The sequence below is a fragment of the Bos indicus genome, chromosome X (genome assembly GCF_029378745.1).
Source record: "Bos indicus isolate NIAB-ARS_2022 breed Sahiwal x Tharparkar chromosome X, NIAB-ARS_B.indTharparkar_mat_pri_1.0, whole genome shotgun sequence".
Classification (NCBI taxonomy): Eukaryota; Metazoa; Chordata; class Mammalia; order Artiodactyla; family Bovidae; genus Bos; species Bos indicus.
In genome coordinates, this window is record NC_091789.1 from 15,661,484 (window position 1) to 15,687,171 (window position 25,688).

General features: G+C 39.1%; 1 pseudogene; it reads left to right on the plus strand.

Annotated features, from left to right (window-relative positions):
• Positions 1-1,620: 1,620 nt before the first annotated feature.
• Positions 1,621-14,414, plus strand: LOC109554764 (olfactory receptor 13H1-like; annotated as a pseudogene).
• Positions 14,415-25,688: the final 11,274 nt, after the last annotated feature.

Consider the following 25,688-nt stretch of genomic DNA (forward strand, 5'->3'; position numbering starts at 1 on the left):
TCCAATTTTCTGTTGATGGGCAGGGCTGTGTTCCCTCCCTATTGTTTGGCCTGAGGTCAAACTATGGTAGGGGTAACATTTCTCCTTCAAAAGGACTTATGCCAGCACTGATGTATTCAGTGCCCCGACCCTGCGGCAGGCAACTGTCGATCCACACCTCTGCTGGAAACTCCCAGACACTCACTGGCAAGTCTGGCTCAGTCTTTTGTGGGGCCACTGCTTCTTTCTCCTGGGTCCTGGTGCACACAAGGTTTTTCTGTGCCCTCCAAGAGTCTGTTTCCCCGGTCCTATGGAAGTTCTGTAATCAAATCCCACTTTCCTTCAAAGTCAAATTCCCTGGAAGGGTCTCAGTCCCTTAGCTGATCCCCAGGTTGTGAAATCTGTTGTGGGTCCTAGAACTTTCATAACAGGGTGAGGACTTCTTTGATACAATTGTTTTCCAATTTGTGGGTCATCTACTCGGTAGCTCTATGGTGGGGCTAATGGCAACCTCTTCCAAGAGGGCTTATGCCACACACTGTGCCTCCCAGGTCTGCTACAGCCAGAGACCCTGTCCCCGCAGCAGGCTACTGCTGACCCGTGCCTCTGCAGGAGATACTCAAACACTCAAAGACAGGTCTGGCTCAGACTCTGCGGGGTCTCTGGGTCCTGGTGGGCACAAGGTTTTGTTTGAGCCCTCCAAGCGTCTCTGGCAGGAATGGGGCTTGATTCTAAATGCCATTTCTCCCCTCCTACCCTCTTTTTGGTAAGAGGTCCCAAAAAGGAGACGTCTTTTGGGGACTTCTCCTTTGCTCTTGGACGTGGGGTATCTTTTTTTGGTGGAACCCAACATTCTCCTGTTTGACGGTTGTTCAGCAGTAGTAACCTTGGAACCAAACTAAATACATGTCTAATCAACCATCCAGATATTTAGAATCACCAGGTGACTACTAGATTTCTGTGCCTTTCATCCTAGCATTTGGTACCACTTAGTCCCACAGGTTGGATTCCCAGGCCACTGTTATGTTTCCAAAGATCTAGAGAATTAATTAAGGAGGAGAGAAACTTTAGCATTATAGATCCAGAAATAAATACTTTCTCTGGGGCCTGTTCTTGTAAATACTTCTGAACTCTTTCACATGAACTTTTTTCTTCTAATTGCATCTCTGGGACCTAATCCTGGAGGGTTTGAAATGATTTGTCCTTGTGACTTTGAAACCTTTGATGCTGTGTCCCTTGCCAGGTGTGATTCCACTTCCCTCCCCAGACATCTTAATAAACAGACTTTGGAGTCTTCCTCTCCCCATTTACTAAAGATGCTGCTGCTTTTGAGTTACATTTGAAGTTCACTTCAGCCCTCTACCAGAGAAGGCAATGGCACCCCACTCCAGTACTCTTGCCTGGAAAATCCCATGGACGGAGGAGCCTGGTAGGCTGCAGTCTATGGCTCGCGAAGAGTCGGACACGACTGAGCGACTTCACTTTCACTTTTCACTTTCATGCATTGGAGAAGGAAATGGCAACCCACTCCAGTGTTCTTACCTGGAGAATCCCAGGGACGGGGGAGCCTGGTGGGCTGCCGTCTATGGGGTCACACAGAGTTGGACACGACTGAAGTGAGTTAGCATAGCATAGCATAGCATGAGCCCTCCACTAAGTAGGAAAAAGCCTACTCCTACTGCATGTTCTGTGTTGAGGCATGAAACTGCTCAGCCCAAGGATTCTGTCCCGGGATGGAATGATCCATTGGAACGCTGCTGCAGGTCGTCAGAAGAAAGCAATTCCTGTAACATCTCAGATGCCTCTCTGTGAGGATACTTACCACTCTGTCCCTCACCTGAGAGGTATTTGTGTCCAAGAGTCACCTCTCCTCGCCCAAGTCAGGCAACAACAGTGTTTTGGTTTTCCTAGGATGCTATGTGCCAAGGGCCAATGCATTGTATGTAAGAGATGCTTGTCCAATATTTGGCCAACATCCAAAATTTCAAGGTTGCTTTATTGGTCTCTCAACGCTGTTTTATTGTCATGTAAAGTTTTCCATGATTCATTCTCAAAGTCAGCCATTTTCATTGTTTTCCATATTATATCAATATTGCTTCGTTTTTTTTATCAGGTGCTAAAACTTATATTCTAAACTTCTGAATTCAGAGGAATTTTCTCTTTTTTAGGAAACAATATATTTTTTCATCTCCAGTAATTTTCATAAAATATGGCCTTAGGTCATGTGGCCTTATGACCATATGATTCTGCTGAGGGAGAAAGGAATTGTATAACTGGTTTTTAATTTACCACGCCAGACAATTCTTTAGGGTACAATCCAAACACAGGCCGACAAGGGTAAATGAAGGATTGTAATAATTTCTTTTTTAGAATGCTGTTTTCTTTTTTTTATTTTTATCTATCTGTTTATTTATTTGGGCTTCCCATGTGGAAGAAGTGATAAAGAACCCACTTGCCAATGCAGGTTAGATGTAAGAGACACAGGTTTGATACCTGGGTGGGAAAGATCCCCTGGAGGAGGGCATGTCAACCCACTCCAGTATTCTTGCTTGTAGAATCCTGTAACAGAGGAGCTTGGTGGGCTACAGTCCATAGGGTCACAAAGAGTCGGACACTACAGAAGTGACTTAACACGCATTTATTTATTTATTTATTTTTGGCCTCACTAAATCTTCATTGCTAGTTGCAGCTACCAGGGACTACTCTTTGTTGAAGTATGCAGGCTTCTCACTGCACTGGCTTTTCTTTTTGTGGAGCATGGGCTCTAGGTGCATAGGCTTTTGTAGTTGCAGCACATGGGCTCAGTAGTTGCAGCTCCTAGGCTCTAGGATGGTGGGCTCAGTGGTGTATCACCCAGGCTTAGTTGCTCTGCAGCATGCGGAATCTTCCTCAACCAGGGATGGAACCTATTGGTTCCATCAGGTTATCCCCTCCATTAGCAGGCAGGTTCTTAGCCACTGTACCACCAGTGAAGACCAAGGATTGTAATAATTCCTTACAAGCTTATAAATAATTTATTTGTATAATTCTTACATTTATTTTCCATGAAAAACTTTATATTGACCTCTTTATTGGTTAAAAAACAAATATTATTCACCATGATTTTTTTTCAAACTTTAAACTTTTTATTCTGCATTGGGATATAGCCAGTTAACAATGTTCTGATAGTTTCAGGTGAACTGTGAAGGAACTCAGCCATATATATTCATGTATTCATTCTCCTCCAAACTTACCTCCCATCCAGGCTGCCACATAACATTGAGAAAGTTCCACATGCTACATAATAGGACGTTGTTGGTTATCTATTTTGAATACAGCAGAGTGTACATGACCTTCCCAAACTCCCCAACTATCCCTTTCTCCTAGCAACCATAAGTTCATTTTCTGAGTATCTCTGTTTTGTAAGTAAGTTCATTTATATTTCTTTTTAGATTCCACTATAAGGGATGTCATACAATATTTATCCCTCTCTGTCTGAATTACTTCAGTAAGTATGACACTCTCTAAGTCCATCCATGTTCCTATAAATGGCATTATTTCATTCTTTTTTAATGGCTGAGTAATATTCCATTGGATATATGTACCACATCTACTTTACCTATTCATCTGTCAACAGACATTTAGGTTGTTTCTGTGTCTTGACTATGGTAAACAGTGCTGCAATGGACATTGGGCTGCATGTATCCTTTCAGATCATGTTTTTCTCCAGATATATGCCCAGGAGTGGGATTGCAGGGTCATATGGTAGTTTTATTTTCAGTTTTTTTAAGAAACCTCCACCCAGTTCTCCATACTGGCTGTACTAATTTACATTCCTACCAACAGTGTAAGAGGGTTCCCTTTTCTCCATACCCTCTCCAGCACTTGCTGTTCGTGGATTTTTTGATGATAGCCATTCTGGCTGGTATGAGGTGATATCTCATTATAGTTTTGTTTAGCATTTCTCTAATAACTAGCAATGTTGAACATCTTTCCATGTGCTTTTTGGCCATCTGTATGTCCTCTTTGGAGAAATGTCTATTTAGGTCTTCTGCCCACTTTTGGGGTGGATTGTTTGTTTTGATGCTATTAAGTGTCATAAGCTGTTTATAAATTAAATAATTAAAAATCCCTTATCAGTCACATCATTTGCAAATATTTTTTCCCAAACTGGGTTGTCTTTTCACTTTGTTCATTGTCTCCTTTACTATGCAAAAGCTTTTGAATTTAAGTAGGTTCCATTTGCTTATTTTTGTTTTTATTTCTATTATTCTGGGAGATGGATCAAAAAAGATATTGCTGTGATTTATATCACAGAGTGTTCCGCCTATGTTTTCCTCTAGCAATTTTATAGTGTCTGATCTCACATTTAGGTCTTTAATCCATTTTGTGTATGGAGTTAAAGAATGATCTGATTTCATTTTTTTTTACATGTGGCTGTCCAGTTTTCCCAGCACCATTTGTTGAAGAGACTATCTTTCCAACATTGTGTAGTCTTGCCTCCTTTGTCATGGATTAGTTGACCATAGATAGGTGCATGGGCTTTTTTCTGGGTTTTCTATCCTGTTCCATCAAACTATATTTCTATTTATGTGCCAGTACTTCACTGTTTTGATGACTGTATCTTTGTAGTATAGTCTGAAGTTAGGGAACATGATTCCTCCAGCTCTTTTTTCTTTTCCAAGATTACTTTGGCTATTCAGGGTCTTTTGTGTCTCCATACAAAGTTTGAGATTTTTGTTGTTGTTGTTGTTCTAGTTCTGTGAAAACTGCCATTGGTAATTTGAGAGGGATTGCATTGAATTTGCAGATTGCCTTGGGTAGTGTAGTCATTTTGACAATACTAATTCTTCCAATCCATGAAGATGGTATATCTTTCCATCTTTGTTTATATCTTCTTTGATTTCTTTCATCAACATCTTATAGTTTTTGGAGTACAGGTATTTGTCTCCTCAGGGAGGTCCTAGGTATTTTATTCTTTTTGATGCAATGGTAAATGGAATTTCTTCTTGAATTTCTCTTTCTGATCTTGTTGTTAGTGTATAGAAATGCAACAGATTTCTACATAATAATTTTGTAACCTGCAACTTTGCCAAATTCATTGATGAGTTCTAGTAGTTTTCTAGTAGCATCTTTAGAATCTTCTATGTATAGTATCATGTCATCTGCAAACAGTGATAGCTTAACTTCTTCTTTTCCAATTTGGGTTCCCTTTTCAGTCTTCTCTGATTGCTATAAATAGGACTTCCAAAACTATGTTGAATAAAAATGGCAAGAGTGGACATCCTTGTCTTTTCCTGACCTTAGAGAGAATGCTTTCAGCTTTTCACCACTGAGTATGATGCTAGCTGTAGATTTGTCATATATGGCCTTTATTATGTTGAGGTTTGCACCCTCCATGCGTACTTTCTGGACAGTTTGTATCAATGAGTGCTGGATTTTGTCAAAAGCTTTTTCTTCATCTATTTAGATGATTTTCACTTTTCACTTTCATGCATTGGAGAAGGAAATGGCAACCCACTCCAGTGTTCTTGCCTGGAGAATCCCAGGGATGGGGGAGCCTGGTGGGCTGCCATCTATGGGGTCGCACAGAGTCGGACACGACTGAAGTGACTTAGCAGCAGTAGCAGTAGCAGTATGGTTGTTATTCTTCAGTTTGTTGATGTGGTGTATCACATTAATTTATTTGCAGATGTTGAAAAATCCTTGCATCCCTGGGATGAATCCCACTTGATCTGGCATATCATCTTTTTAATGTATTTTTGAATATGGACTGCTAGTATTTTGTTGAGGATTTTTTAATCTATGTTCATCAGTGATATTAGCCTGTAATTTTATTTTTTGTGTCATTTGTGTCTAGTTTCGGTATCAGGGTAATAGTGGCCTCATAAATGAGTTTGGAAGTTTTCTTTCCTCTGCAATTTTTTGGAACAGTTTCAGAAGGATAGGTGTTAATTCTTCTCTAAAAGTTTGATAAAATTTAGCTGTGAAGCTGTCTGGTCTTGGATTTTTGTTTGTTGGGAGTTTTTTTTTTTTTTTTAATTTATTTTTAATTGAAGGATAATTGCTTTACAGTATTGTGTTGGTTTCTACCAAACATCAACATTAATCAGCCATAGGTTTACCCATGTCCCCTTGTTGGTAGGTTTTTAATCACAGTTTACCCTGCTTATTTAACTTACATGCAGAGTACATCATGAGAAATGCTGGGCTGGAAGAAGCACAAGCTGGAATCAAGATTGCCAGGAGAAATATCAATAACCTCAGATATGCAGATGACACCACCCTTATGGCAGAAAGTGAAGAGGAACTCAAAAGCCTCTTGATGAAAGTGAAAGAGGAGAGTGAAAAAGTTGGCTTAAAGCTCAACATTCAGAAAACTAAGATCATGGCATCCAATCCCATCACTTAATGGCAAATATGTGGGGAAACAGTGGAAACAGTGGCTGACTTTATTTTTATGGGCTCCAAAATCAGTGCAGATGGTGATTGCAGCCATGAAATTAAAAGACGCTTACTCCTTGGAAGGAAAGTTATGACCAACCTAGACAGCATATTAAAAAGCAGAGACATTACTTCGCCAACAAAGGTCTGTCTGATCAAGGCTATGGTTTTTCTAGTAGTCATGTATGGATGTGAGAGTTGGACTATAAAGAAAGCTGAGCACCAAAGAATTGCTGCTTTTGAACTGTGGTGTTGGAGAAGACTCTTGAGTCCCTTGGACCTCAAGGAGATCCAACCAGTCCATCCTAAAGGAGATCAGTCCTGGGTGTTCATTGGAAGGACTGATGTTGAAGCTGAAACTCCAGCACTTTGGCCACCTGATGCGAAGAGCTGACTCATTTGAAAAGACCCTGATGCTGTGAAAGATTGAGGGTAGGAGAAGAAGGGGACGACAGAGGATGAGCTGGTTGGATGGCATCACTGACTCAATGGACATGAGTTTGGGTAAACTCCAGGAGTTAGTGATGGACAGGGAGGCCTGGCATGTTGCAGTCCATGGGGTTGCAAACAGTAGGACACTACTGAGCAGCTGAACTGAACTGAACTGAACTGAAGGCTCATCTTGTGGCCTAGCATGTGGTCAATCCTGGAGAATGTTCTGTGTGCGCTTGAGAGGACTGTGTAGTCTGCTGCTTTGGGGTGGAATGCTCTATAAATATCAATTAATTCTGACATGTCACCATGATTTTTGATCATCTATTTTACATTGACCATAAGAAACCAAATATACTCAGAATCATAGGGCAAGAAGAGTCCTAAATAATTGTCTGTGCCATGGGGAAAATGCTAGAGTGGGAGACAGGGCCCAGCATTTTCTATAGTTTGACATAATGACTGTGAAAATAGGCATAGGAATAGGGAAAGAGCTCAAATGTTGTCAATGGCCATGACCAACAGTACAATTCTCTGTGGTTTTAGTTCCATTACCTACAGTTTTCTGTGGCTTACATGTTCTCTCATTTGATTAGAAAAATGTTATTAAAAAGAGTAATTGTCCAGTGACAGTCATTTGCTTAACAGAGGAGAAATCAAAATCCCAGGTGTTCTGGCACAACCAGGGCAAGAAATCTGGCTCCAGGACTTCTAAACTAAGTTGTTCTTCGAATTGAGAGTTAAAGAAGACACATTTAGAATTCTGTTTTTCAATTAACCTAAAATTTGAGTGAAATAAGAATCCTATGCATTTGAAAACCTGGCACTCATTCTAGAGTCAAGTGGAAAACATGGTTTTACATAGGCAGTAGATATGCTTCCTAGACGTCAACTCTCTTTTAGATGGCACAGTCATCTGCAAACATCATCTTACAGAGCTCCCCTTGTCCTACTCTAGTTTCTCTTTTCAGTCATCTGCTCTACCCAAGAGCCTGTTGCCAACAGTAGCTTCAGTCATCCAGGGATGCTCACAACCTCTGGTGCAAGAGGAGATTAGACTCTTTTGGTTAATGGCTGTCAAAGCTCTGGGTATGAGTTAGTTTCACTGAAGGAAACCTGAACTTCTACAGGACGGGTGCTAATGCCTGCTAATTGCTATCACCTAATAATTAGATTGGCAGAAATTTCACTCCAGGGGCATGTATGAAAACTGGTAGGCTTAAAAGCTGTCTTCTCAGAGAACCCTAAGACTGGGAACCGTGAGTTCAGTAGCACATTTCTAGGCCTTAGTTCTATGAGGAATTCAGAGGGCACAGAGAACCACAAATAGGGCACAAGACCTGCAGATACCTAAGGGTTTCTGGTTCAAAGAGTCGCTCTTCAAAAGGACACTGGGGAGAAAATAAAGTATATTATCAGGAGCTGTTTTGCGTTTGTGATTGAGAGGCCTTAGAACTAAATATATCTTCTGAGTTGAGATGGAAGGGCTACAGAATACTTAACTTGGGGAAAAAAATACTCTGTGAGAGTATTCTATAGTAATGAGTAGTGAGTTTCTATACTAATACTTAAAGTCCCACACAAGGATTAAAGGATTCCCTATTACATGAGACTTTCAGTGGTAAAACCAAGAAAGTCTGGGACAAGCCAGGATGATTGTTTACCCTACACTACACTTCAGCTGCAGTTATCTGCCATCTATTCAGCAAACAGTGAAACTTGTTCTTGCTTCAGAGTCTTAGCACTTACTGTTCCCTCTCCCTGGAACTCTCTTCCCCTAGATTTTCACATAGTCTATTTGTGCACTTTTGGTCTCAACTCAAATAGTAATCTTGTTCTAGCACTCTCTTTCATATCAACTCTGCTTTCTTCATAACAGTTATAATGATATGAATTGCTTAATTTGCTACTTCTTGTTCTATCATCCAAATAGAGTATAAGTTAAATGAGAAGGGATGCCTAATCTCTATTTGTTCATTGCTGTATCCTCGGCAACTTTAACAGAATTGGATACATGGTATGAACTCAAAAAATATTTGCTGAATGGACAAATGAATAAATGATTCTGCCTGACTCTAAAGCATATACTGAATTCTCTCATAGATACAACAAAAAGCTCTGAGAAAAATATCCACAAGACAAGTAAAATCCAGGTACCTGGTAAACTTTCAAATTACGCCACACAGATCTATGTTGCCTAGTAGAATCTTGAGCTACCCTCATAGGGGGATGGGTCTAGTAGAATCTTGGGCTTCCCTCATAGCTCAGTTGGTAAAGAATCTGCCTGCAATGCAGGAGACCCCAGGTCGATTCCTGGGTAAGGAAGATCCACTGGAGAAGGGATAGGCTACCCACTTGAGTATTCTTAGGCTTCCCTGGTGGCTCAGCTGGTAAAGAATCTGCCTGCAAAGAGGGAGACCTGGGTTCGATCCCTGGGTTGGAAAGATTCCCTGGAGAAGGAAAAGGCTATCCACTCCAGTATTCTGGCCTGGAGAACTCCATGGACTGTATAGTCCATGGGGTCACAAAGAGTTGGACATGACTGAGCAAGTTTCATTTTCACTAGTAGAATCTGACTACAGACAGGAAAGTTGCTGTCAATTAGGCCTTTAGAGATTGTTATGTAAGTCCGGTCTACATGCAGGAGATCTGAGTCTGGACTGTTTGCATGCTCTGTCCTGTGCTCTTGAAGTGGAAAAGGTCTATTTTCATCTTAAATCTCTTGTGATTATCTGTATCTGGTCAAAGTATCATCAGAGTGTTTAAGAAATTTGAAATTAAAAGATTCAGAGAAAAGCTATCTGGTTTCATAGCCAACTTCCCTTTTAGAAGTATTGGCCATAGCCTTTCTTTCTATTATGAACTCCCAGATGATATGGTTATTTTGTCCAAGATTCCGGTCCATTCCATCATAATTAAATCCATAGCATCATTTCCCCTCAATGTTTCTTTAACCTTCTGAGAAATGAAATTGTCAGCAAGGCAAATCCCAAATTTATCAGATGCCCTGCTCTTTACCAGACTGAGATTTCCATCAGATGCCTGGACAGCTGAAGCTTTCCATTCCTATTGTACTGTGCCTCTATGTCCGTTCTATAATCTTCATCAGGGAAGCATCAATCATGTTCTCCATGAAATATTTCTTTGGCGGCATTGCAATTTCTTTCAATTTGTGTGCTACTACAAATGTTCATCATCCTATTCGCCTTCATGTTTTGTGGATTTCCACAAAGGTTTAATATATTTTTAATATATGGGTGTCAGAAAGTCCCCAGGATAGAATCACAAAGAAAATTCTTGAGGAATTAATATCTCACATAAGCAGAACTTTATCATCAACACTCTGTGGAGAGAGTGACCCACAGAACCTGCTATGATGTGACTAACTGGGTGAAAGTTCTCTTATGTTGTATTTCTACAGAGCACTGCTCCGTCAGGTGATACACTTTTTTGGTACAAAGAAATAGACAAGTAAAAATTTCAGGAAAAGAGACTTCCCTGATGATCTGATGGTTAAGACTTTGCTGGTTTGATCGCTGGTCAGGGAACTAAGATTCCTATGTGCTACACAGGGCAGCCAGAAAGGAAAAAATTCAGAAAAAAAAATTGTATGGTTAAATGCAATGTAAAAAAATACCTGAATGGAAGAATCCATTTAGTTAAAGTGACATCAAGAGCTTTTATTTCAACAAACATCTTTGAAGAGTTTTCTCTGTGCAAGGTAGAGTTCCAAAGAAAATGGAAATGACTCAGATATGGTCGCTAAATCCAGGGGCTTATAGCTTCCAAAATGTACACTCAGTCTTACTTCCATTATACAGAGACAAAGGTCCCTCAAGTTAAAAAAAACTAAATTGAACTCACAATTATACTTGAGAGAGAACTGGACTGACAACCATAGTATATCTTTGGAGGATCCAGTAAACACAAAAGTTAAGTTACATAATCATACTTTGATGTACATCTTCATCCCCCAAATTCCTCAATATAAATTCTTTATAGCACTTACCTGAATATTTAACTTGTTATCAGAAAAGTAAGTAAATGAAGAGCTACAGGCAGAAGAAAGTTTCTCCTTTGAGGAAAAGCAGTGCTGGTTCCCAACTGCCACCATATTTACTGACTAGAATCATCGCTATAGGGAGCATTCACTGAAATGCTCATTAATCAAGTTAGGAGAAAAGTGAACATTATTTTAATGAGCTAAATACAGCAGATGTCTCCTCCTCCTTATTTGTTTTCTCTCTTCTCTATTTGCATTAGGCAACTTAATTACAAAGCAGGGATATCTCCTAAATCCCCAAAGTGGAAATTGTTCTTCAAGACTGAGCTTATAAATTCTCAAACCCACCACAAGATTATCCAAATTTCCAAAGTTCCTTCTTGCCTTTGAATTGTGGCTTCTTTTAATACTACTTAAATATTTTTGGTCTGTAAGTAGATTATACATTTTTGGCAAACACAAATGCTTTAAAAATATCTCAATGTATTCAGAAAGGACATTTTCTCAATTTATTTTTGTGTTTGCTGGGAACAAAGTAACAGAATTTTGGACACTTCTAGAAGAAATAGTATTCTAATATTTGTACAGGCAAAGAAAAACCACATGTCATGAATTGACATTTATATTATTATTAATTATTATTATTATTATGCTAGAAAATGAATGTTTCTATTGTCTTTTAGACACCAACCTTTCATGGTAGCCTTATTATAAGCCAACTCTGGGTAAATAAAAGAAAAAGATATTTAACAAGTAGAAATAAATGGGCATGATTCACCAGCACCGTTAACTCAAGATTTTCCAACCTTATAACCACAACTGATAGGAAGATTTATTACCACAGCTGCTTGTATTAAACTTCTTTTCCTTGCAGTTGAAAGAATCAAATTTCTTCTTGGAGATTAGTCATTTGTGGGGGTGTCGCCAACTGCAAAATGCTTCTGTTATGAATGAGGTGCACTTCTCTGTTGCTGTCCTCCAGCCCTAAGTCTGAGTAATTTTCATCTCTTTATATGTCTTTTCCCGCCTACCATTAGGAACAAATTTTAATGACTTACATACTCAAACTTTCTTTAGTTGTTACTCAAACCAAAAACTTCAGATGGTATTCTTTCTGGTAACATGATAACCTTACAAAGAAAGGTACAATGACATGACATTTTGGCACATGTTTACAAGGATGAAATCCAAGCTGACGGGAAGGTCTTCATGGGCCGTGAAAGTGGGAAGGGAGCTAATGTATCTTGGGTGGTATACTTGTACTCAGCACTGTGTTAGGTTCTTTATAGAAATAATCTTGTCTAATTCTTTGAGCAAGCTCTGGGAGCTGGTGATGGACAGGGAAGCCTGGCATGCTACAGTCCATGGGGTCTCAAAGAGTCGGACACAACTGAGTGACTAAACTGAACTGAATTCTTGGAACAGTTCTGCCAGGGGCTAGGTGATATTCCCGTTTTATGTGTGAGGAAACTGAATTTCTCAAGATGTTGCAGCTTATTAGTGGATCCAGGTGACTCCCTTGCCTTCTCTCTGTATCTCAACATTCTGCCTATTTAGCATGAAGAATTACCTAATTATGTATATAGCACGAACATAACTATACAGTTAAGGAGAGGTTTGATTCTGTGTCTAAATAAGAAAATCATAAAGCCAAAAGGGACTTCGATGGGTCATCTCTTTCACTCCCTACTGAAATCATATAAAACTAGGAAAGCTCTGTCTTTTTTCTTTTTTTCTGAACATTTCTGGAAACATGTATTCCAAGATTTCCCTTGTCTCCCTTCACAATTTCTGGTAACTGTCGTCTTCATGAAATGTTTTATCTAATAAGATTTTCCCATCACCCTTTAAGCTTTTGTTCTGAACTATATGGAGATGGCAGGACCTACACATAGTAAGTTTCTGTCATTTGAAAATAGTTGTTAGGACAACTAAACAGAGTGAGATTTCAGTAAACCCACACATTACTTGGTTTATTTCATGTCATTTTGGCTGGTGATGCTTTTCCATTGAACTGAGTAATAGATTTAGCTACATATGCACTTTTTAATTTACATGCATAGGTGGTTTTACTATTATATATGAACAAAAAAAAAGTTTAAAAGCAAAGAAGTATTCCAAGAATTCACAACTGGATCATTGAGCTTAAACTTAAAAATTATTACTTGCTAATTAATGAACCAGCTTAAATAAAACTGACTATAAACAAGCATTTTGGGTGGGGAGATATAGCATATTTGCCTTTTTTTGGTTAAGAATATAGTCAATCATCTAGCTATGCCCCTTTATGAGTGTAATAGTTCTGTTTAACCCACTATTGATGTTTAATAGTGTCTTACATGACCAACCCACTTACTTGATCAAATGTGTCTTACATGATCTAAGGGGTACCTAACAGTCCAAACAACGTAATAAGCCTTTCCTGATCATATACAGTTCTGTAAGACAGAAAAACAAAGAGAGAACCTCTATTTCCACCACTGGACACTTGAACAGCTGAGTCTAACCCAGTAAAATGAATGACACACACTAATCCAGAACATGGCTTCTAATAAGGTATTGAGATGCTACTCTTCCTATTTCTTCATTTAAGTAACATGATGTTTTGTCTTCTTTCCCTAGTACTTGAGACAACTAAATAAATAGGCAGTGTAAAGAAAGATAATGCCTCTGAGGTGACTGGATTCATCCTTGTTGGATTTTCCCAACAGCCTCAAATCCAGGTTGCCTTCTTCTTAGGACTGCTGTTTTTCTACCTGGTCACAGTGTTTGGGAACAACCTTATTGTAGTGAGATGGGATTCTCAACATCATACCCCCATGTATTTTTTTTCTCAGTAATTTATCCTTCCTTGATATCTGTTAGTCTACCAGCTGGGAGCCATATGTGCTGGCCCAATGCTTCAGGGACTTCCCTACTATTTCCTATACCAGCTGTTAGGCCCAGATGACCACATTCCTCTTTTTGGGGATGACAGAGTGTCTCCTCCTTGCTATCATGGCTTATGACAGGTTTGTTGCAATCTCCAATCTCCTGCGTTACACCGTCATTACGAACAATTGGGTTTGCATACAGTTGGCCTTGGGAACCTGGACTAGTGCCTTCTTAGTAGCAGTCACACCAATCATCGCAAGCCCTGCTCATGGTTGTGGGCATTATTTCATCAACCACTTTACCTGTGAGATCCCAGCCCTGCTGAAGCTTATCTGCTCAGACACCCCTGTCAGTCTAATTCTGGGTCTGGTTATCAGTGTGTTCACACTGCCCCTGCCATTCACTTGCATCCTCATCTATTACTCGCATTGTGGTTGCCGTGCTAAAGACCCATTCTGTGGAGGCCAGACTCAAAGCTTTCTCCGCTTGTGGATCCCATCTAACTGTGGTCACCATATTTTATGGGACAGCCATCTACATGTTACTGAAACCTCAGTCAAAAGAATATCAAGAAGAGGACAAAGTCATCTCAATATTTTATGGAACAGTCACCTCCATGTTAAATCCCCTCATTTACACTCTGAGAAATAAGGACGTAAAAGGAGATCTTAGGAAGTTAGCCAAAGGAAATGAAAAATCCTAATGGCTCTCTTTATAAGCCTCTCCAACATGCCAGAAAAACAGTGAAAACTCAGTCCATAAAATTTCAGTTTACGTATTTAAAAACAGCAACAACAACAAAACCTGAGTAAGCATTCTTTCTGTGGTCATCACTAGGAACTCATTAACAAGTATACCATGAGAGTTAACATTTTGTCAAGCCATGTGAAGCGTTAAGGCCATGAATGTGCCTGAAATAGTTCACAAAGAGAATAATGGTATTAGGGAAGCAAAGATGATGGCTACAGCCATAGTAGCCCATCAAGGAGTTTTTTTCTGGAGTATAGAGCACAAGATTTTTGCAAACAAACATCTTTGTATTTGCCACACAAGGTAGACAGAATTCATATATAGGACAGTGGTCATGCAACCAGAATATAGCATTTGCTCCTCATATCGCATTTTAGAGATGTCTGACCCAATTTGAACCTGATGGACAAATGACCCCTCACACCCCACATGTAGGTGATACTATCTCATGGCAATAAGCAACTTTTGTATTTAAAACATGTTTATCATTTGAAAGTGTTTTTTAAAAAATTATTCTAATTTATGTTTATAATTCCTTATTTTAAAATAGTTTGCATATTATACATATTAATAAATATTTTCTCAACCAACATTTATTTCTGCATATATTAAATTTCCATCATATCAATTTCCTATGAAAATGTCTAAACTGAAATTGTTATTCTTTTGCCTTCTCCTATTTCTCTGCCTTCTCTTCCGTGATGTGCTTTAGTGACCCTCTGGTCATTTCTACTCCCACTTCTCATACACATTCATGAGCATTTCTGCTCTACCCAAGAGCCTTCATGGCCAAGATTGTGAATATTTTTCTCTTTTTCCCCAATTTAATAAGATGCCATATGCAGTTCCTATTGTTGCCAAGCAACATTTACTTTATACTTTGTATTATGGTAACTTGCTGATTCTTTTTCTCATCTTAAGTTGATTGACTCCAGAAACCTTTTGCCACAGCACATTCAGAAGGTAGATATGTCTTCTAAAATTTCCTTTATTCCTAGAGGCTTCTCTTGGGTAGATGGGTATCTGGTCACAATACTTTCTGTCATTAGCCTTTTTCTTCACTTTCTGAAGGTTGTTTATTTTGAAGGTATATTATCTGAGAAATGATATATATACCTGTATATATGCACATATAATATACTTATATATTATGTGTTATATATTCAGTTCAGTTCAGTCAGTCAGCTGTGTCTGACTCTTTGTGACCCCATGGACTGCAGCATGCCAGGCTTCCCTGTTCATCACCAACTCCCAGAGCTTGCTCAAACTCATGTCCATTGAATTGGTGATGCCATCCAACTATCTTATCTTTATATTATAATTACATATATTATACTTTTATAATATATTCTATATTTTATAATTTATATATACTTTATAATATATAAAAAATATATAATAAATTATAAAGGTATAATATATGTAATTATATTCAACACTGTGCTTTGTTGATGGTTCCATATATAATTGAAGCCATTTGGATTGTTGCCAATGGAGTCAGAAAGCTTGGGTTCATATTTAAGCTCCACTATTTATTAGCTATGGCATCTTTGGCAAGTAACTGCTCTGTGCATCAAGTTCTCCACCCATAAAATAAAAATAATAATAGTACCCTTCTTATTGTGCTGTTGGAAAAATTAAATTGATATGATTATCTATTTAAAGTTCTTAGAGCAGTTCCTGGCACATGGTAAGCATTCAATAAATGTTAGATACTACTGTTATTTTCTAAAAGCTTCCAAATATTCCTATTCTTTGCTTTTTAAAATCAATTTCATTTATGCATCATTTTCTCCAGGGTGTACAATGAGGAGCCTCATCAGTCCCATTTTCCAATTTTAGAAACACAGTAATATCATATTTCCCTTTGGCTCTCACTTTTATGGCTTTACTCTTAATCTGGTTGACTCCTATTCCAGTTCCTCTGACCTACGCTTGATATATTTTAAGTAGAGACAGCCTCAAACTTAGGAATGAGTTATGTCCAAAAGTTAACTCATAAGTCATCAGCTTGGAACTCAGAGCACGTTTTCCCCACTGAGACAGGATAGCAACATTCCAAGGGCAGCTCACCAACACCTATTTAGGTCATCATTCTATCACTAATAATACTAAAGGCCTTAGGAGAATTTTTTTTAGTATGTTTATTGAAAGATAGGTTCTGAGTCCCACTTTGGACAGGCACTATTAGACAGCATTATGATCAAAAAAAAAAAAAAATCTGCCATGAGGATCTGTGTAACCACTGTCATGCCCTGATGGGTATATGAGGAAATCTTCAGAAGAAGTAAGAATGGGACTCAGGGAGCTTCTCTAGAGACTAAAAAAAGTAGTAACTTACTTCTATATATGGGTCATGCACAATTCAGAGGACTGCTAAGCCTCTCTTCATTTCTTTTTATGTTATTGCTGGTGTTGGATGACTTCTTAACAGAAAGCTTGGGGTCATTCATTCCATTAAGATTTTTAAAGTGGCTACTGTATGTTAAGGATACAAATCCAAGTAAGTCATTCTCTTGCCTTTGAGAGGCTCACATTGGAGTTGGGGAGTAAATAAACACAGTGAAGTGCTACAGATACTGCGATCCATATTTATAAAAGTCACAGAGATCAGTTCTAACTGGGCAGTCAGGAAACATTTACTAGAAGACATGACACCTTTAGTAGAGCCTTGAGAAAGGAAGAGTTTGCCAGTTGGATAAGGAATGACAATTATAGTGGATGCAGTGTGAACAAGAACAGAGATATAAAACCCAGGTTGCTGAACTCTCAGATACTGCCAATTCAGTTCCCACAGCAGAGGGTGTGGGACGTGTTTTGGCAAAATATAAAACCTGAGAAGAAAGCAGAAGGCCAGATTATGGGAAGATTGCTATGCTATATATAAAGCTTGCACTTCATTTATTCTATAGGTCAACAAACTACAGTCTGAAGAGCCAAATCCAGCTCTTGGTTTGTGTAGCCCACAGCTAAGTACGGTTTTCAAATTTTTAATGGATGCTAATTGGATGCATCACTAACTCAATGGACATGGGTTTGGGTGAACTCCAGGAGTTGGTGATGGACAGGGAGGCCTGGCGTGCTGTGGTTCATGGGGTCACAAAGAGTCGGACATGACTGAGCGACTGAACTGAACTGGAAAAAAAAAAAACCTAAGAAGACAATTTGACAAAGTCTGTGTGTTGTCTGTGAAGCCTAAAACACTTACTATCTGACCCTTTTAGGGCTTCCCAGGTGGCTCAGTGGTAAAGAATTCACCTGCCAATGCAGTAGACCTGGGTTTGATCTTTGGGTCAAGAAGATCTCCTGCAGAAAGAAATGACAACTCACTCCAGTATTCTTGCCTAGAGAATCCCATGGACAGAGAAGCCTGGGACGCTATAGTCCATGGGGTCATAAAGAGTTGGACACAACTTAGCAACTAAACAACAACAAAACAACAACAATCTGACCCTTTGCAGGAAAAAAAAATTGCTGAGCCCTGCTATAGGTGATGGATAACTACTGAAACTTTTTGAGCTGATCAGTAACATGCTCAGAATCGTGTTTTTAAAAGCTCACTTTTACAATGAAAGTGAAAGTGAAAGTCACTCAGTCTTGTCCCACTCTTTCCCACCCCATGGACTATACAGTCCATGGAATTCTCCAGGCCAGAATATTGGAAGGGGTAGCCTTTCCCTTCTCAAGCAGATCTTCCCGACCCAGGGATCGAACCAGGGTCTCCTGCATTGCCGGCGGATTCTTTACCAACTGAGCTATGAGGGAAGCCCCAACTTCTACAATAAATGTGTAAAATTGATTGAAGACATGGAAGACTGGATATAGGGCCCATTAGGAGGCTTCAACAACAAACTCAAACTAAGACTGTAGCAATACAGATTTGGAAGAAACTCGGGTCATTAGAATAAACCTTCCTCTTTCATTTTGACATGCAATTTCACTCACATTCAACATGCATTTTCTCCAAAGCAGGATCTTTCGCACAAATATAGTAAGGGGCCTCAGGGCCGGGTGATCTCATCCTGAGCATCATTCATTTCTTTCCTACCATTCAGTGAGCACAGAGAAATATGAAGAGAGCCAGGTCCAAAGTTACTTAGTTGGGTGTTTTATTTATGTATTACAGCCCTTTCTGTAACCCACAATAGCTGTGTATGGCATATAAAATTGCATTTTGCTCAAATAAAATACATTTATTTAAAGATAATAAAGATCCTCTGGCTTCTCACGTGATCTCTGCAGTTCACTGGTCACCTGTCACTTGTTTAGACATACTACTGCATCTCATGCATCAGGAATAGTGCCATCACGAGCCTTAATAAAAAGATTTCTAAAAATACTGTTTAGTAATGTCAGTGATTCCCAGTTTCTTTTTCTTTGCTCAAATGCCACTAACCTTCCCTGTTCTATCATATCAGTTACTTCCTGCTTATCCCATAAAACCACGGAAAACTACAGATATCATCCCTTTGCAATATGTACGTGTCTAAAACCACTATGTTGTGCACCTTAAACTTACACAAGGTTGTATGTCAGTCATATCTCAGTGAAGACAGGGGAGGACAGGAAGACACCCACAAATAAACGTTTGCTCAGCCCATGTAAAAAAAGTCCTAGAATAATAATATCTAAATTTTTTTCAAGATATGGTCACAAAGATCGTTCAATTTGAGTTTCACAACAACATGAAGTCACTTTACAGATGAGAAATTCAAGGACTTGGAAGTTACAAAGATTTGCCAAAAATAAAAGTAGGACTCAAACCCATCTCTAACTCTAAAGCTTGTAGATTTTCCATTGTGCTGCATCCATAAGGCAGCAGAATTCAATTTTCTCATCAACAACTTGTTCATGGTGCTCACTCACACTTGAGCTGTGAAGTCTGTTGCTGAGTCACTCTTTCACTTGCTGCTTATTTTTTCATATTAGCCTATATTCTTTCCTGCATTATAGATCCATAAAAGACTCTCATAACTGACTTAAAGTCACCTTAACCTAACTGTCTATAATCTCTCAAACACATGGCAATCTTCTCTTCATACACATGAAAAAAATGTCAGTAGCTTTGCTTGCTTTTGCTTCTTCCCTATATTACCCAGGCTTTCTGTCTATTGCAGACATGTGTCATTTGCACTTTGATTTTCCCTACCTATGTTCTAATTTCTCTATTTTTTTCTGTGCTCTCCATTAGTTTGTTCTGAAATCGAAAATATCTATTTTTTTCTTCAAAGCATTTGGCTTCGTTTTTTTCTTTGAGAGCTTTCTTCAAATTATTTTTTCATCTGTACCAATCCTCTCTGACAGCTTGAAATGAAAGCTGGGCTTCTCTTTCCTTGACCATTCCTCATTGTTTTCACTACCTTCTCTTACTTATATGAATTTGCTCATCCTCCATTTACCTCTGCCAAATTTCCAAGCTTTTAAGAAATTAATTTCAGCTTTTACCATTGCATGATAAGAAAAAGTGCTATCTTTCATTTTATATGTCGGAACTCTACTCTCTCTTGCATATAAATCCTGTCAACCTACTGGATCACCTCCCTTTTATGTAAGCATATTGCAAAGTGTTAGCATATGCTTCCAAATAATCTTTCAAGTCTACATTTTTGCACACAATTTCTGAGTATTCAGCTTTACTGGTCAATTTCCAATTATCTCTGGCCCTTTTCCCTTTCCTGAGATGTAATTTAAATGTCCCTCTACTCCAAAACCACTCTGCTTTATGAAGAATGAAGAAAGGGCACCACATCTTTAGTTTACAAATCCAAGCTGTTCTCCTCCCTAATTGACATCCTTGATCATGCCCTCCAATTCAGATCTCCTATCTTTCAAACATTTTTATGATAATATTTTACCAAAAATCCTCCTCTCTGTTGTAGTCTCTTCCTCCTTTTCAACAACAAGAACGTCAAAAAAAAAGTTATGACATATGAATAATGGACATGTACTATAAGGAAACAATGGTATGTTACACATATAAAGAAAACAGATAAATTATTTGTGGTTAAGAAGAGGTGGCAAGAATACACAGAAGAACTGTACAAAAAAAGAGCTTCATGACCCAGATAATCACGATGGTGTGATCACTCACCTAGAGCCAGACAGCCTGGAATGTGAAGTCAAGTGGGCCTTAGAAAGCATCACTACAAACAAAGCTAGTGGAGGCGATGGAATTCCAGTTGAGCTATTTCAAATCCTGAAAATGATGCTGTGAAAGTGCTGCACTCAATATGCCAGCAAATTTGGAAAACTCAGGAGTGGCCACAGGACTGGAAAAGGTCAGTTTTCATTCCAACCCCAAAGAAAGGCAATGCCAAAGAATGCTCAAACTACCACACAATTGCACTCATCTCACATGCTAGGAAAGTAATGCTCAAAATTCTCCAAGCCAGGCTTCAGCAATATGTGAACCGTGAACTTCCTGATGTTCAAGCTGGTTTTAGAAAAGGCAGAGGAACCAGAGATCAAATTGCCAACGTCCGCTGGATCATAGAAAAAGCAAGAGAGTTCCAGAAAAACATCTATTTCTGCTTTGTTGACTATGCCAAAGCCTTTGACTGTGTGGATCACAATAAACTGTGGAAAATTCTGAAGGAGATGGGAATACCAGACCACCTGACCTGCCTCTTGAGAAACCTATATGCAGGTCAAGAAGCAACAGTTAGAACTGGACATGGAACAACAGACTGGTTCCAAATAGGAAAAGGAGTACATCAACACTGTATATTGTCACCCTGCTTATTTAACTTATATGCAGAGTACATCATGAGAAACGCTGGGCTGGAAGAAGCACAAGCCGGAATCAAGATTGCTGGGAGAAATATCAATAACCTCAGACATGCAGATGACATCACCCTTATGGCAGAAAGTGAAGAGGAACTTTCTAAAGAGCCTCTTGATGAAAGTGAAAGAGGAGAGTGAAAAAGTTGGCTTAAAGCTCAACATTCAGAAAACGAAGATCATGGCATCCGGTCCCATCACTACATGGCAAATAGATGGGGAAACAGTGGAAACAGTGGCAGACTTTATTTTGGGGGGCTCTAAAATCACTGCATTTGGTGATTGCAGCCATGAAATTAAAAGACACTAACTCCTTGGAAGGAAAGTTATGACCAACCTAGATAGCATATTCAAAAGCAGAGATATTACTTTGCCAACAAAGGTCTGTCTGGTCAAGGCTATGGTTTTTCCAGTAGTCATGTATGGATGTGAGAGTTGGACTATACAGAAAGCTGACCACCAAAGAATTGCTGCTTTTGAACTGTGGTGTTGGAGAAGACTCTTGAGAGTCCCTTGGACTGCAAAGAGATCCAACCAGTCCATTCTAAAGGAGACCAGTCCTGGGTGTTCATTGGAAGGACTGATGTTGAAGCTGAAACTCCAGTTCTTCGGCCACCTTATGCGAAGAGTTGACTCATTGGAAAAGACTCTGATGCTGGGAGGGATTGGGGGCAGGAGGAGAAGGGGATGACAGAGGATGAGATGGCTGGATGGCATCACTGACTCGATGGACGTGAGTCTGAGTAAACTCCGGGAGTTGGTGATGGACAGGGAGGCCTGGCGTGCTGCGATTCATGGGGTCACAAAGAGTCGGACACGACTGAGCGACTGAACTGAACTGAACTGAACTGAAGAAGAAATGTAGGTTATTTCTTTAACGCATAAGAATTCGAGCCGGGTTAAGAAGTATGGGTAGCATTTAATGGTATGGGATGGATATGATCATATTCCAAATGGCAGGGAAAAATTCACACACATGTAAATGCCTGTCATGGGGTGTATTTTCAGAATGGCTAGTTCCTGTTGGCTGAAGGATGGGCTGCAAGTATTGTTCATCGGTAAGGTGGGGGCATGTTGTAGAGCCTATTATTCACTTAAGTTTATCTTTTATTCTATAGGAAAAAGTAAGCCTTTGGAAGTTTAAAAAGGAGTAACATAGTAGACTCTCAAATCTTTACCGAAAGAGTGAATGAATGAATCAAAGATAAGTCCAAAATGTTTTATTTGAGTGAGTAAGAAGAGAGCAACACTTAACAAAGGAAAGAAAGAAGGGGATCTGCTGGCTTTGGTCAGTGGGAAATGGGATATAAGTGAATATAAAGTGCTTGAAAGCCATCCAAATCAAGCTGTTCATCAAAAACACACATATGAAAGTTTAAGAGGTTAAACATACAGATAAAGGTTGAAATTCTACCACACAGAAAGGATAGTTAAAATTATAGAGGTGAGTGAAATCACCATGCCTAAAGTCAGAAGAAAGATCAGAAGGTGTTTCCTTGGAAAATACCCACGGGGATAGGAAGAGAAAACTGGAGATTAAGGAGCAAAAGCTTTGTATGGTAGTTAGAAGAGTCCAGAGACTGAAACATTATTGAAGCTAAAGGAAGAAAAAATTTAAAGGAAAGGATGATTAACAATGCTGAAATGGTTCAGAGATACAGAGGAGAAGGTGTTTTAAAAAGCATTAGGTATTTCAGTAGACAGGAAGTTGCAGAATCTAAATAGTGGGAAGGAGGTGAGAAAGGAGAGGCAGCAATTGTAGACTACTCTTTAGTAAAGTTTGGTGATAAACAGAAAGTAAGAAATAAGATAGCTCATGAATTTATCAGGATTAAGGGATGAATGTTCTTAGAATTGGAGAATCCTCTGTATGATTGTAAACATAAGGAACAGAGTTTGGTACAAATCAGGAGATATGTGTATGTGTGTATACATCATAAAACTGGTAGCATGGAACATGAGGATAGTTACTAAAGCAAGATCCTGAAAAGTCAAGAGGAAGTGAAATCAGCTAACCATGTGCATGCAGTAGTTAGCTCTGATAGGAAAGCAGGTGGGAGCTTCTTTCCTACAGGCAGAAAAAAGTATAGTTTCAGATACAGGAGAGTTAAAATTGAAAGGATAGAAAGGGGTAAACAGATCTTACTCCTCTTTGATTAATCTAAATTTTTTATTACCCATTTCTCTATCCTTCATTCATCTGGGTTTTGAACTCCATCTTCAGGGAATGTGTAGTATTTATTTTTGTGTGTCTCGATCATCCTTCTTTTCCTACTCTGTAGATGTTTTATGTAACAAAGCCACATTGTCTTTTTTCCTTCAGTTTATCCCAACATTTTTTTTGCTGCTCTTCCACGTTTTGGTATTCTTTTACTCCTTTCTCTACCCCTCCTAACATGGATTTTTATTTCTCCCTTCAACATAAACTCATCATCCACACATATTCATTCCTGAATCTCTGTTTTTCATACAGACCTTTCCTGACTAGTGAAGACTATAGCTAGTGATTATTACATTTTTTAAGAGGTTGAACTGTAATAGAAAGTGATAGCCAGAGAAGGAATAGTAGCATTTGTGGCTGGGTAGGGTGGGGGAACTTGAACATGCTTACAAGATAAGAGGAAAGAGTCAGTCAAAAAGGGGAGTGAGGTGTTAATACAAAACCAAGTTATTTTTTAGAGCAAATAAAAGGAAATGGAATCCAGAGCACAGGTAGAGGAATTTATCTTAGGCATAATGGGAATTCTTTTTCACCAAAGCAGGAGGGAAGGAGACAGTGATGAGTCAAACATATACCTGTTGGTAGAAGGAAGGGACAAGAAGTATAAGAATTCTAACTTGATGACTTCAATATTTTGGATATTAGGGAGGTCAAGTATTGAGTGTGAAAATAGAAATGATGAAGGAGAAGACAGGGAGAAACTCATGGAGGTTCCAGTAAGCTGTTGTGGGAAATGGAGCAGAGAGCAGTCCAAGAAAACATCGCAGTATTATGACATGGGGGTGCAAAGGGAGCTTAAAAGCCATAAATCTGTAGAAGGATAAATCCACATAGTTAAGAGATCTTGTCTTAGCAATATTTAGCAGTCTACACATAGTAAAAGATGGCCTGAATAAGGCCCACATGGAGGAAAAGAATTTAATTAATTCTAGTGTAATTGAGATAGGGATAAATCCCAATGTCTCAAGAGAGTATGCTGTGCTTGAAAAACTGCAGGAGCTTGTTATGGCTGAAAGAATAGTATCTGAGGTTGAAAGGTTAATCAAGGACCTAAGAGCTGATGTTCTCACATTCCTTTGTCAATGGAGATCCATTGAAGGGTTTTGAGCATGAGAATAACCTGATTAGATTTGTGTTTTAAAAACATCACTAGGAATTATCTGCAGAGGGTAGATTGAGAAGAGATTTTGGAGGTGAAGACGGCATTTAAGTAGTCATTTCAATAATATAGATGAGAGGACCTACAGAAGTAGGTGCCTACAGAAGTGGGCAGAGAGAGGAGCATATGGATTAGAGAGAACTACAGAGATATTTGGGGCTTCCCAGGTGGCTCGGTGGTAAAGAATCCACCTACCAATGCAGGAGACCCGGGTTCGATCCCTGGATCGGGAAGATCCCCTGGAGGAGGAAATGGCAACCCACTGTAATATTCTTGCCTGGAGAATCTCATGGACAGAGCAGCCTGGCAAAGAGTCGGACATGACTGAGCCACTAAACAACAACAGAGACATTTGGTTGAGGATAGATTTGAGAAAACTTGGTGATTGAATGAGCATTTAGTTTATTTGAATTGTTGCATTTCTTCCTAAAGATCCTTCTGTAGCTGATGAGCGATCCTTCCTCTGAAGCCAAGAGAAAGAAAGCTTAGGACTAAATGAATCTGAAGCTTGAATCTCTCGAGCAGTGCAGTGGAAAAAGCATGGGCTTTGGAGTCAGACAGTCCTGGATTCTAAACCCAGGTCTGCCACTTAATACCTGTATGATGTGGCATAGTTAGATTCTCTGAGCCCTAGCTTCTTACTCTATAAAATGAGAAACATATCTATTTTCCAGAGTTACTGTGATTTTTAAAATGAAATACTGAAAGAAAATGTGTACGAGGTAGGTGGTTTGAAAATTTCCTGGTACGTAGTAAGTGTTCAATAAATGATAGCTAGTTCTGTTTCCATTGTATTTTATATTATTAGGATCTTTGTTATTATCTCAATATTCATGTAGTACTTCTGCCAGGTTCTACTATCCCCTCCAGGACTAGCTTCATAGTGTCACAAGCTACTCCTGCCTTTTTTTACAATGAAGTCATAGACACATTACACATACATTCATACATTATAGATAAGTTATCCCTCAAATATAGCTAAATAAGCCATCGTGGTTTTCGTGCTTCAGGTCACATGGTATGAAGGACCCTCCCCTCCTCTAGTCCACCAATGAGACAGCCAGACC